The sequence below is a fragment of the Falco biarmicus genome, chromosome 7 (genome assembly GCF_023638135.1).
Source record: "Falco biarmicus isolate bFalBia1 chromosome 7, bFalBia1.pri, whole genome shotgun sequence".
NCBI classification, from domain to species: Eukaryota; Metazoa; Chordata; class Aves; order Falconiformes; family Falconidae; genus Falco; species Falco biarmicus.
In genome coordinates this window covers 21,978,367-21,993,178 of record NC_079294.1, presented here as the reverse complement: position 1 = coordinate 21,993,178, position 14,812 = coordinate 21,978,367, and positions in this window count along the sequence as shown.

The window sequence follows — 14,812 nt, the reverse complement described above, 5'->3', positions numbered from 1 at the left end:
CGCCGCCCGCCGCGGGCACCGCCGTCCCCGCCCGCCGCGACCCCCCGCCCCGCACGGCGCGGCAAGGGGCGGCGGGGGCGAGCCCGGGGTGCGGGGACGCGCCGCTCCGCTCCCGCTCGCCGCGCTGGCCCGGCGAGGGGCGAGTGCGTGCCCGGACCCCTGCTCGCCACACTGGCCAGCCCGACGCCCGGCCCCCGCGACTGGGCTCCCCCCGGCCCCCGGTAGCCGGGTCCCTTCCCCTCCTGCGCCTCGCGCTCTCATGCCCCCTGTCCTCGGGTTGGGACCCCATCTCCTCCTCTCCCCCTCCTCACTCCAGGTTCTCCTCTGCCCTGGCCTCTCCCGGACCCCACCAGTAGCCGCTCCCGACCTGCACCAGCCCAGGGCCCGCCGGGGTGCGGGGCTGTGGGTACCCGTACTGCCGGGCGAGCAAACCCACCGTGCCCTCTGCATCAGGGCAGTGACAGCCAGGCCCATCTGCTGCCCTGGCACCAGCGCGCGGGGGCTTTGACTTTCCTGATCCAGGTTTTCCCACATGCTGCTGAAAAATGGGTGGACACTCTCTGATGCCTGGAAGGTTCCCCAGTTGGGGGGTACCAGCGGGGTGCGGCTCCCCTGTGCAGGCAGCGGGAGGGCAGCGCTTGGCACCAGGCTTCGCTTCGTTAGGCCAAGTACCACATCTGCATAGAGTGGTTTGATGTACTTCAGGTGCATTGCTGTGCCCAGATATATTGTAGGTTGTACCTCATGCTTAAAAATTAGAGGACGCATGAAAATATAGTGAGATTGTTTTCCTAATAATACATTGGGACGTGTCTCTTCATTACCCTTGTAACTTCTACATGGCGAAGCTGCGGCTGCGGTACAATGTGTTCAAGCTTCCCTCTGCAACCAGGAAGCCATTTTAAAATGGAAACTTGAGTTTCTTTTTGAGATACGTCCAGCCCAGTGTGACGGCATGTGGTGGTGCAGTGCTGGGCAAACTGGGGTGGCTATGCAGCACAGCTCCACGTAAAGGTATGAATGCAGGTCTGGAACTTGTGCCTGGGTAATTCCTTGTTAGCAGGACTAGTAAATCAGGCTTTATGCATCGGTAACGTGAGGCCGCTGCTGCTAGATTTCTGGATGTTGCCAAGGTTGTGGTCACAGCATGGTACAGACATACATCTACTCACTTGAATTCAAGAGCCAGAGCCTCAAGGAGAAGCAAAGAGCATCATACTTGCCACAAGAGTACAACTGTGAAAACACTAGCATGAAAGAAATTACAGCTAAGCTATTCAGCAATGATGACATGATTTCAAGTGCTTTGATTTCCAGGTGCCCTACCAGACACATCTTCACGACATCTTACTTTATGAAAATGGATGCTCAGCATCTTCAGGTACCTCAAGCCAAGAAATGATGAATAAGTTACAAATGTGCTTTGATTTCCAGGTGCCCTACCAGACACATCTTCACGACATCTTACTTTATGAAAATGGATGCTCAGCATCTTCAGGTACCTCAAGCCAAGAAATGATGAATAAGTTACAAATCTTTCTCAAACTATGCGTGATCTAGAATCAGGAAATCCTGCAGGGTGGGTGTGGTGGTGGTGGGTATTAGTCACAGTAGCTAGAGTGGAATTGATGTGTGGAACCTAAAAAATAAGGAAGGAAAAATCCTGCTGGGTCATTTTTCAATCTGTCTGCTAGGCATATTGCAAAAAGTAAGTCTAAGTAACTCCAGAGATTTTGCTGTACCATTATTGATTGCTGTTCAGGAGAATTTACAAGGACAATGTATATGTCTTGTGCTGGAACACTGACTTTGCCAGAGGAAAGGAGGCTGCCACAGAGGTTTAATTCCTCAGATTTGAGCAGCTGTGGAAGCAATCGAGGAAGGGAGTGGTTTCTTGGAGTGTGCTGTGGCAAAGTGTCATTGGAAGTTGATGTTGCTTCCCTCTTTCAGAGTCTGCCTGAGGCCATGGGCATACATGGTATAGGGGGCACTGAGACACAGGTGACTTTTCCTTCTCTCCCTCCCTATGCATTGGTCTTAAGGAAATCTTTGAGATTCTTTCCTTTGGTTACTGGTCAACAGTGGATGCCTGAAACAAGTTTTCTTACAAAAGAGCCTGGCAGTAGCCTCAGTCGATATGCGTGCAGATGTGGTCAGAAAAAGTCATAAAATATTGACAAAACTGGGTGCTCCTTGCATCATGAACCATACTGAATATACTGAACTGTGGCTTAGTCCTGAATGTTGCCTAAGCACCCAAATGAGTTTTCCATCTTGTAGTTCTTCCAGAAATGTCCAAGCTCTCTTCCTGACAGATTGCTGGTGAATATGAAGAAGAACGTCACAACTGTGTAAATCCCAAAATAGATGATAACAGAAGTGCCTGAATGATTGCTGTTTGTTGGCCAACTTAGACTCTATGTTGATACCAAACAGTATCCCTCAGCTGAGAGCTGGATCTCTCAGCCAGAGAATTTAAAGCTGCCCTAAGATTTGTGCAGGATGACTGGCAAAGGTCCGTTTAGCCCATCAGCTTCTTCCTCCTAGAGAGGAGCTAAATAACATGTTGGCTGTACTAAAGTATTTAAGAAACATTACAACATCAGTCATAGGGTCACCACGTTGACCGTTCTTGTAACGGACTGTTTTGTTTTGTTTTTTCTTTTTCAAGGGAAACGTGGTGCTTGAGGGCAAACATGAGAAGCTATCACTTTTTCAAGTCAGACAGGATTTGTACTTGAGAGATACATCACATTTCATTTAACATATGACGTGATGTCCAGATCTAGATTTCAGCTGCCTGGGGCCCACTAGACTCCTCATACAGTCTTGCAGGTGGTCAGCACCTCTAATGATACCCAGCTTGAAAACCTGACAGAGTTCAGCATCAGGAAGAGTTTATATATTATATACATACATTGTACTGTGAAATAAGGCATATGTTCGGACAAAATGAAGCCAGGTTGCAGTCAGTATCTGTATGCCATGAGATGAGGTCATGGTGTTGGTCAGTATTAGCTGTTGTGCCTGTCTTTTGTCCAGTGGTGGGGTTTTTTTGTCCATAGAAGCAGAACGTGCTTATCTGTCTCATTCTGCAACAGATGGGGCGTGTGTGTCTGTCTGGATGCCCCTAAGGTGCCGTCAGTGTCTAAAACTGCCTTGGTGTGCCTGTCTCTCCACCTCCACGTTGAGATTTCCTTAGCACATTCCAAAAGCGTACACTTGCATTCCTCAATAATAATGATGATGATGATGATGATGATGATGATGATGCAGCGGTCACATACTTCGTAGGAATACTTTAGGATCTGTGACTCACCAAACAATAATTTCCAGCTCACAGCTTACCTGAAGGAAATTGTCTTTGTGGGGTCCTGTTCACGGCTGGGAGATGTGTTCTTGGGTGGAACTGTAAATATTCAGAAACATACTGGATACATATCTGTGAGATCTTCAGACCTTCCTCTAGCTGTGATTGTTTCTCTCTGCCCAATAGGTTAGTTAATACATGGGCAGGTGTAGGACAGATTCCTCTCATTTCAGGACAGTCCTACAAGGAAACTGGAAAAGTTCCTGAGGAGGCTGGGCACCTGGGTTCTGCTGATGCATTTTTCTAGCTGGATGTGAATTTGCTGTAGCATTTATTCTGTTGGGTGAGATTTTTAGAAACTGAAACTTTAAGGGCTGCTACGATGGCTCAAGTCTATATACATTCAAAACCAGATATCAATTTGGAAAGCAGTATAGCCTGTTAAGGCCTCAGGCCAGTTCTCCTTGTGCATTCATTGGCATTTATGGGACTATTGGCCATGTGAGAATTTTCATCAAGTCCTTCATGAACACTTACAGGGGCAAACCACCAGTGTCACTCCTTTCTGAATGGGTCAAAACCAGATTGTGAGGAAAATGGTATCAAGCCCTTGTGAACGGGAGAAGAGATCTCTCCCTGCCTCCGTTCAGCTGCAGAACTCCCAAGCTGCAGTGAGCTTCCAGCATACACAGCTGCTGCTGCTACAGTCTGTCACCAGCTTAGTCAATCATCCATTATTTATTTCCAAATCGTATGTAAAGCTCTGCACCATAGCCTTTCGTCCACGTACAGGGAAAAGAAGAGACAGAGCTTCTGAAAGACCTGGAAAAACAAAAGCAGAGAAGCCTCTGAATTCCTTTACGTGGGAGATTGTCTTATGTAGTTATATCCAAGGAAGAAAGGAAAGGAAAACAAAATTATATGCAACAAAAGGTTGCCACCTTGGTACAAATTCCTTTGATGTCTCCATATCGTTTATGGCAGTCAAGAAATCCTTTTAGCACAAGAGATCTGTTGTTTACAAATATTCATCAAGCGCAATACACTTCACTTAGAGAGCATTGCGCATGTGTTTTCTTCCGCAGTCTGGGTTGTGTGATGGGTCAGTTGATCCTGCTGGGCTGTTTGATGCCTGCTGCTTGCCTGGTTGAGAATGGTTAATTAGGACTACAATGAATTTCCCAGGAATAGTATACAATCAGGGAAGAATAGACAACAGAAATGTTTGCAGGCAAATAGAAGTGTCTCCATGACAAGCCATTCCTTGGGCATGTATATGAGCAACATCTTTGTCACAGAAATGTTTGCTAATAAAGAATATTAAGAGGTAGATGGTTAAACAGAAGAGCTGTTCAGAATTAAAACGACTGTTGCAAATTCCATTTTCAACATACTGGATTCTTTCTTTCTTTTTCATAAAGGCAATAACATATCGCTAAGAGGTTTAGCCATGGAGGCTAAAGAGCCCAGGACTGGCCAAGTCAAAACCATTTATCATCATTCCCAGTGTTTCTTTTTGCACTTTTATTAGAAATTAGTACTCTGATTTGCAGAACAGTCGCACTGGAAGGGAATGCTGCCAACAAATTCTGAGGATCACTTTTTAATCTCTTAAAATCAGTTGTTGACAGCCCATCTGCAGACTGCACATATAATCTCTCAAGTGTACCCCAGTGTTCTGGGAAAACTCTTGCACTTAGGCTGGACTGCAGAGCAGTGAGGTTGATTCCTCTGTTGTGTGTGAAAACGGTAGATCTGGGGAAAAAACTGCCCACCCACCCACATTTCTCTTATCAGGAGGATATTGAGAATTGCAAAGTAGGCACTCCTATATCTCTCAGCACTCATTTTTCCTCTATCTTATCTACCAGTATCCAAGGCTGTCCTAATTCTGAAGGCACATCTACGCCAGGCAAAGGAGCATGGTGTGAGGCTTTTGAGTTAGCAGTGACCTAGATCTGACTTGAGAACAATGCTTTTACTGAGACCCTAAGGAAGCAGACCCTCACTCCATCAACCCAGTTACTACTGCCCCAGGGAGACCTGCAGAACTGCTTAATGCTATGCCACAGCAGTATGGGCTCGAGTTTCTGTGCATCAGCTGCTCCACCACGACTGGCAGGGTGCCTGCTCTGACCCTTCATGAAGGTGAAGACACTCATTCCCATAATGCTGAAAGTCTGCATATTGTGCAGCATTAGTGGGCAATAACAGTCTACACAGAAGCAGTTACTGCAGGGCTGCTCGTGTCTGGCATCTTCTTACTGCCCAGGTCAATGGCAAGTAGTTCAAGGTTAGTAAAGATCACTTAACTCCAAGAGGTAGACCAGGTGACACTTGGCATTCAGGTCTGTACAGAAGCATGGACTAAGTCCCTTGGGTTTGAGTCTAACCAGACAGTATGTGAGTGTAACTGCAAGTTGAATTGCTGAACAACATAAAAAGACTTATAAAATGCACTGACTCCCCATAAATCTTGAATTGCTGGCACTCAGGAGAGAAATGCCATCCAGCGACCACCAGCAGTAAAGCCTGCTCAGTTTAAGTGTCCACACTGGGACTGCTACCTAGTCTTTACATCATGTTTACACCTTCAGGATCAAGCAATGATTGCAGCTGCGCTCCAGGATAAGTGTATATTTAGCCTTACTTGCCTGAACCTACATAACTAACATCAGCATTCCTGGGCTGAACTCACACATATGGCTGTAACTTTCATTCAGCTGAATTCTTCCATGGTAACACACAGACACCCATCAAACGTGCATCTAACTACCCCTAAGCTTGCAAAAAAAATCTTTCTCTCTGTTTTGTGGCTCAATCTCTGTTTATGAGATTAAAAATGAAGCGTGGGAGCAAATGGGGACGCTTGTGCTTCTAATTGCTTGCTTTGCGCAACAGCCAGATAGTGCGAGGCACAGCTATTCCCAACCCTTCTTACAGCTGAACTGCAAGAGGAAAACTGTGAGCACTAATTTTACAGAGCAAGCAGACCTGCTAGAGAAGCGACTGCCTTTTTTAATATCTGTTCCAGCGACGTGTGAAGGAGTTAAGATCTCACAACAAGCAAAGTTGTCTGGAAAGTGCCTAGTTTGGTGATGTCTTTGAAAGCCAGGGCTTACATGGATTGCCTCACACATGGCATCTGTTTTTATTGTCTTACGCCATGGGGCAACCTTCACTAAGGTGAAGATTCAGTGCCTACCAACTTTGTCATGCCTGATGGGTACCAAACCCTGGCCTCTGGGAAGGCTCTTGCCATGCTAGACATACCTGACTGGGCTGATGTCGAAGGGAAAGTTTCTACTGTTTTCCTGTCTGGTCTCAAAAGTCCCCACAAGTTGTAGATGGTGATCAGATGAGTGGCCTCCAAGGAGAAATAGGCTATTTCAGGAAGTGTGGCTGATGATGCAGTAAATGGTACTCTCCCCTAAGAGAGTACTTAGCCACTCTGTCGGCAGACTGGCAGGCCCTGCAGCTCAGTTAGCTATGCTATCTTTGGAAGAGAGGTGAGATGAAGGTGTTTTATGCTCCTGACCTTTAATACACTTGTGCTGTTACTGAGTTTAAAGTGTAAGCTGCAGGGCCTGGGTCAAATTTCAGTGTAAACGCATTTGCACTTGCTTTTCCACTTGGATGTAGTTATCCTGCTTGCTTTTCTCTCTCTCCTAACAAGCTGAGGGTGCTGCAGTGCACAGCTAAGCAGATGGCTCACTTCATCCCCGAGACAGATCCATTTCTGAGCATGGGGATTCTTGTATCTAAAGAAGTGCTTGAGTGAAACCACTTGAGTGAAAGCTGCAGCGGAAACGGGAGATCTTTCAGGTCATTTGCCACATGTGTGGGTGATCTGCTCACAAGAAAGCAGAAAAAAGGAGAAAAGCTCTGAAAGAGGAATGCTTTTTGCTGCACCCCCAACATTTATCATCCTGCAGCACATGGGGTTTTCCTGAGGACATGCAACCCCAGATTTGCTCAAAACAAATTTGTGAGGTCTGGTGAGCACAGAGCCCCAGGCAGCGTGGTCACAGGCTTGCCATCTGTGCCTGATCGTAGTCCCATCAGGCCTGCAGTTCACATGTGAGGTTCTCGATTTTCTTCTTTTGTTGCAGAAATGGTTCTTTTCCCCATCCAGGCAGCTTTCCAGGCCAGACCTCATCTCCCAGGGCACTGCAGTGATGGAAGGTGGCCAATATAGTGTGATATCAGTATAACTCTGCATATACTGGGAGCTTAAGTGAACCTTAAGTGAGGAAACATCATTGCTTTGTCCTGCAAGAAGATGGGAAACTCTAATGGAACTTGATCTATGAAAGCCTTTCAAACTCATTTAGAGGGACCATGTGATATTGCAAATGTAAGGTCCCAAGTGTGGACACGTAGAGATTAGCACTATCACTATTTAATCAAAGCTCACTGAGGATTTCACTGCAGAAAACTGATTTAGTGGTTCCTGCAACACGCTGTTGTTGCATTGTTATACTCTTTGAAAAGGTATTTCTTTCCCCTTCAAATGTTGTGCGTAGCTTATATTAACAAGGTTGCCCCAAGGAGAGTCTGAAGAGCCATCTTTATGGCCCTACTTCTCTGCGCACAGCTGTCACAGTAATTCCTTAGCCCTGAGCAGGAGTGTTGTGGCAGCTCAGGAAAGGAAGGCTTCCTGGTGTTGAGATTTTGCCTGGTGTCTTGGCGTTTGAGTTTTCTCTAATGTTTTGAGATTTTTTTCTTTGTTGCTGCCTGCCTTGGGCCTGTTCTGTGCCTTTTCTATGATTTCCTAATTCACTTCTGCATATTGTGTGACAGTAAAATGTTCCTTGGCCTGGTGGCTTGGCTCCCAAGCATCACTGACAGGCAGTATGTGAAGACTTTTGATGAAATGTCCTTGGTGAATGCAAAAATGCATGTCCTGCATATGGATACATGTACATGTATGTACACACACAGAATTAGAGTCATTAGTTAAATCAGCAGCAATGGGAATACAATCCAAAGACTTTGGTTCTTAAAATAAACAGTTGTCATTATAATTCATAATTTTCAGCATTACTCTCATGAAGCTGTATTTGGGCTATTTCTAAATTAGGCCATCCAAAATGTGGGCAAGCTGTAACACAGGTCAGTTTTGCTCTGGAGTAAGTATCTTGTACGTGTCCCTGAGGTAATAAAACGTTAAACGACACAAAGTTTGGGATATTTTGCATGTGACTGTTAGGGCAATATAAAATGCATTTCATCAGAATACACCAGGTAAAAAAAGGTCACGTCAATGCAGTGTTTCCAAATGCCTCCAAAAAGAGAGCCATTGTAAGCTATATTCATGATCCTCTTTCTCTCTCTATCCTGCACTGGCCTTAGAGGATAGGAGTATGCAAGTCATTCAAAAATATATCACATGTTGCCAGAGGACTATGGGAAATGGCTGCTTTAAGCATCTAAAGCTGAAAATTCCTTTGACTTGGGTGACATCTATGAGCTTCCTGTCTTGCTACATCAGTAATGTGTTTCCTCCTTCATAATGTCTTATTTAAAAGCTTTAGTATACACAATATGTAGTATTTACTAAAAGTAGAGATAGAGACCTGATTAATGTTGGATGTTGATGATTGAAGTAATTTTCTATTCCCATCCAATGTTTCTGTAAAATACTGCATGATTTCAAGGCAGATAGGTAGAGAAAGGGGGAAATTTATTTCTAGCAGGTATTTGAAAAATGGGGAATCAGTGGTCTCGACAGCAACAGATAGATGCTCCAGAGAAGGAGCTGAACAGGAGCTTTGAAATCAGAGGCAGTGAGAATACAAAAGAACAAAGAGTGGAAAGAGGAAAAGATGAACTAAAAGGATGTCATGGGTGAGGAAAAAAATGGAAAATACTACAATAAAACCAGTACCTTTGCATTTCAGTGAGGAAGCAATGATGTTTGAAGATGGAGCTGGTGCAACTTCTTTGAAAGATGAGCTGGTGGCTGGATCACTTGTACAAATCAGGATTTCTAGAGCAGGGACAAAGAGAAGCGCCAGCAGCACAGGAGTGAGGAAGCAAAGCTAAGTGTCGGTGGCAGTGAAAAATCCATGTTGAGGCATAAACAGGCAAAATGTGCAAAATCCTTCTATCTGTCATCACTCTACAGGTAGGATTTGGTATTGAGATGACTGTTCTCTGGAGAAGCCAATTTAATCAGAAGTTAATTGAAAAAAATGGCCACCCTTTATTTAGTGATCCTTGTGACAGGAATAGCAAGCAGAATTTGTCTGAGGCCTAACTCACTGTTTTCTTCAGACAAATTTGTGAAGTGACATGCATTGATTGTTTCCCAGATTGCACCAGAGGTGGACTGTAGTCAAGACTCCAAAGATGTGGATCTCTACAAATAAGAAAAGGAGATACTGTTCCTTAATGAGTAATCAAACTTACTGAGATGGGCACAGTGGAGAAAGGTGGTTAAGGAGAAAACTCTTTTTCTAAACAGGGACAAAAACTTGTAGGGGCTGGATCTGGTCCAGCAAAGTCAGTAAGACACCCCTTCTACAAAAGATAGACTTGCAAAATCCCTGTTGCATAAATTCAGAGGTCTGTGCATATACCAGTGAAGTACATGGGCATATGGGACAGACTTTCTGAGAGCCTGTCTGCAAACCTGCCAAATCTACAGTAGATAACAGACTTTGCAGCTCTCTAGGATTTTCTCATGCAGAGGTCAAGTGCAGCGTATGAGGAATTCATCTGAAACCAGGGTTTTATTGCCTTCATTATTCTCACAATTTATATTAACCAAATATACACTGGCTAAACAGAAAGAAAATGGACACTTTTCCTCTAAAATGAAAGTATCTGTATTAATATAGATTTATAAAATCACTCATTGACCATGCCTCTGTTTGCTTCTCTGACTGCATCTCCCATCAACTACCCACTGGCTTCACTATCCGGATTTCATTTAACTCTTAGTCCATTGGTTTTCAATTAAGGACAGTTTGCCCATAAGGATCAGCCTAGAAAAATCTCTCACTAGGCTGTTGTCTTCCTTTATGAAGTTGCACAATTATTTGACTGTTCACATCTGATCACAGTGCTAGACTTAGACATACCAGTACTGAAAAATGCAGGGCAGTTAGAAGAATAAGCTGTGCTTGACCTTATTAGCAAGATGGCTCATTCTGTACTGGGAGGCTTTGGGGATGGTGGGAATTGGGCCAGTCTTCTGGGAGTAATGGGATATGTCGCAATTGTCCTCGTATTGTTTATTTGCTAACCCATTTAGAATTTGGATTAGTTTATTGGTTATCCTTTTTCCTTTGTGTTTAAGCGTTCTTCCTACAATAACTCATATATATCTCTTAAGTTACTAGATGTGAAGGGCTCTGTGTAAGCCACAGTTTACTCAGGTTATTCTTAGGTGATGCCCTTCATAGAGAGGTACCCATGGGAAGGGGAGGCACGGCCACAAACCTGTCAGCTCATAACACAAAATGGGTGAAGACCCGCTCATGAGCAGCACAGAGCTCTTGAAGCTGCTCATTTCCGAGACTGACCCCTGCGGCATGCCAGGGCATTAACCTTTGGGAGCGTGGTTCAGGACAGGTGACAGGGGCCCAAGGTTAAAGTCCAACCTCTTAGCAACACCTTTGTGCACCTCAGCCGAATTACCTTCCCACCTCTCTTCCCCATGTTTCTCCCGCTTCTCCCAATGACCCAGCCCCACTGACATGTCCCGCAGCTCCGCCTGTCGGGGTGAGCCTTCTCGTCTGCATCTCTTACAGGGTGTTGGGGATTAGGGCCAATAACAGCGTATGTGTGAAGCCACCTTTTAAATGCATGATGTGTTTTTAGCATTTTCTTAGGGAATGAGGGAATGAAGATATGATGAGCATGGAAAAAATACTTAGAAAATTGCGTCTGAGTATTTACCATATGCATTAAGAGTGCTTTAAAATTAGGATGAGTGCTGAAATGAGATATTTGAGCTGCGTTAAGGATATAGGAATTTATATAATCACTTAGTGTCATCCTTACTTTACAAATTAGATCATTGTATAATACCCAGTCTTCTATAGACTGAAAGCAAGCAGGTCACTTTTATATCATAGCAAATATTTTATGAAAAGGTTGATTTGTGTAGACAGACTGGATAAGCAGCAACATCTTTGTAGCTTCAGTGGTGGTTATTTCACGGTGTTTGAGAGGTGATATTCTGACATACTCTTGCACTCATAAATCCAGTGTTTATTTGCTCAGCTGACTGAGGTCTTAGGGTTACAGCTCCTACAGAGAACTAGATTCTGGATGCCACTGAGACAAGCTGTTTCACTGAAAATTGGTGTGGGAGATGGTACCGTGTCATGGTTTAACCCCAACCGGCAACTAAGCCCCACGCAGCTGCTCTCTCACTCCCCCAGGTGGGATGGGGGAGAGAATCAGAAGGGTAGAAGTGAGAAAACTCGTGGGTTGAGATAAAGACAGTTTAATAGGTAAAGAAAAAGCTTCACACACAAGCAAAGCAAAACAAGGAATTAATTCACCACTTCCCATGGGCAGGCAGGTGTTCAGCCACCTCCAGGAAAGCTGGGCTCCATCATGCGTAATGTCTACTTGGGAAGACAAACACCATCGCTCTGAATGTCGTCCCCCTTTCTTCTTCTTCCCCCATCCTTATATGCTGGGCATGACACCATATGGTATGGAATATCCCTCTGGTCAGCTGGGGCCAGCTGTCCCAGCTGTGCCCCCCGCCCCGGTCTGCTCACTGGTGGGGTGAGGAGCAGAAAACGCCTTGGCTCTGTGTAAGCACTGCTCAGCAGTAACTAAAACATCCCTGTACTATCAACACTGTTCTCATACTAAATCCAAGACACAACAGTATACCAGCTACTAGGAAGAAAATTAACTCTATCCCAGTCAAAACCAGGACATACAGTTACGATCTGGAAAGCGTGCACTGTATATAGTCACTTCCATTCTGCCAGCACTGGAAGGCAGTCAGGCTTCAGAAACCTAGTCCTCACAAATGGGAAAGTCAACATCTCCTGACCTGAAGGGCCTGAGATCTTTGGGGCGAAACCCAAGAGTTTACTACATTTAATATATTATGTATTTTTCCCATAGACAGACTGAAAGAGATTGTAAAACGTACTGATATAAATATGATAAATAATGACTATAAGACATAGGTAGACATATGAATTTTAATAATGAGGGACAAACAAATGAGATACAGAGAGAGAGAAATGTGTGATAAGTACAGCTTTCCACATCCACTTTTGTAAATGTTCAAAGGCAGAGGAGACATTTGATCTGCTATAGAATCCACTGCGGGTGAGAAAGTAGAAATACATGAGCAATACAAAAATTTAGGCTACAGCTTCTGTATCCTTGATACTCACCTGAGATACAGCTTGAAATGATCAGTTATTCTGCCCAGAATGGAGTCCAAGGTTTCGTCTGAAAGGCAAGTAAGTTATAAGCCATAAGACGCTCCTCTCCAGTCACCTTTCCCTTTTAGAAAGGAACAACCACAGTGAGTTGCATAGATGGATAATAAGGATAGAAAAGATACTCCAGTCAACCTGGACCTTAAGCGTGAAAGATACTGCTTTTGCCACAGCTCTGATAGTGGATTTACAAAGGCAAGGAAACGCATAACCTGACCTTTCTTTAATCCAAATCTTGTTATAACTTGGAATAAAAAAGAAATTTAACACGATTGAGAGATCTGGTAAAGTGACAGAGACTAAACAAGGGTAATTTTGGGGCTGGGTGAATGAGATCGTGTAGCTTGGCGAGGCTCATGATGTCCTCTTTCAGTACAGAGCCCAGGCTGGTTATGTAAGGGTGTTTTCTGCTGGGTAGAAATGCAGTTTCTTACAGATGTAATTTTTGACAGATGCAATGCTCTATATGTGAATGAAACACTTTTCTGCTGATTTGTCCTATACGGGGGAAGCCTGTCCTGGAGAAACAGCCCTGTTGATAGAGGTTGCTCATTGCTCTGTCTTGCCTTTTGTTCCCTCAGACAACAATATATACTTCATGGCACTAAATTAGCTATGAAGGTCAGTCATGTGGTGTATTGCTGATGGTAAATGTTAATTTTTGACAGATTTGTAGGACATCTAGCTTGACTGTATTCCTCTCCTGGTGTTCTTATTACCATTATTTATCACTGGATCATGATAGCTTCTGAGTCCCAGTGGAGCCCCACTGTACTAGGTACTATAGAAACACACGCCTGGCTTTGCTGTTTTGGCTTCACTCCAATAGATCAGCTATATTAATCTATCTCCTGCCTCGGTATTCTGATTTTTTCTTGTTCAGCAAAGGGGATATTTAAAACACTGGGGAGAGGGGAGTGGGAGGAATGATCAAATAAGATCTTTTGTTTGTTAATCTGTAAGTGTCCTTGCTCCACTCTTCATCACACCAATAGAAGAACATGACTAGTTCCTTACTGGGTGTGCAACTATGCCACCATATTCTGTTAAGTTGCCACATACCTACTGACTTCAGGATAATCTGCAAAGCAGAGAGATGCTGTGGTACTTTCGATTACAGATGAAGCTCTGGTATCAGTGGAGGTTTGTCACTTGTTTGGAACACATGCTGAATCTCTGTGATGTAAGCTTAATTAATTTAACCTACTCTTTCCTATCAAAGTCTGGTGTAAAAGACAACTGGTTCACTCTTGGCTGATGTGATCAGCAGAATATCCCCAGATGGAGGTTTCTCTTATGTGCAAAATGCACTGGACAGTGTCCTTCTGCTAAGCTAGATTGTTTCCAGCTTTGTACATTGTGAGGGTAGGGTCACAAGTACAGCCTCTTTAAGTTTCTGTGAAGTGGCACAGCAAGATTAATCTCAGTCTCTGATGATGGAGAATATAGCACCAGCATGATAGGCTGATATTGTTCTGATACTCAAGGGATCATCAGCCTTGCTTCTTTGGGACCATACTGAAGCCAAAGATGAGATAATCTGTATTTGGAGAGGAAGATCCATCATTTTTTAATGCAGCCTGTGATAGGAATTTTGCTGCTCCTGCAGGAGAAGGGATGGATGGTCCTGAGAATGAGATTTCTCTGCAAGTTGCAGTCCAGAGCTATTCAAGCAGACTTATGACCCTCTGTTAGTTCCCAGAGCCCATGCTGAGCGCTGATCCATTAGTAATTTCCTACCCCACAGAGGATCTTGTAGCCTAGAGGCTATAGGGCAACAAGGTGAAGCCTAAAGAGATAGTCTGTGCAGCAGCTTCTGAATGGAAAGAAAGGGGAACCCATACCTTCTCAGCCACATTTGCAGTGACCGAGTGTAGAGGAATGAAGTTGGGTTAATTATCATTGATAACATACAGCTGTGGGCTGGCTTCAGGGGTGGTGGGTTGGCTGATGTAGATAAGGTGCAGCTGTGGCTGGTTCTGGTAAGGGCTTGGGCAGCCAGTGAAGAGGGAGCAGCTGAGGAAGAAGTGGAGAGAGGAAGAAGCAAGAGTAGACAGAACATGTGCCCTGGATG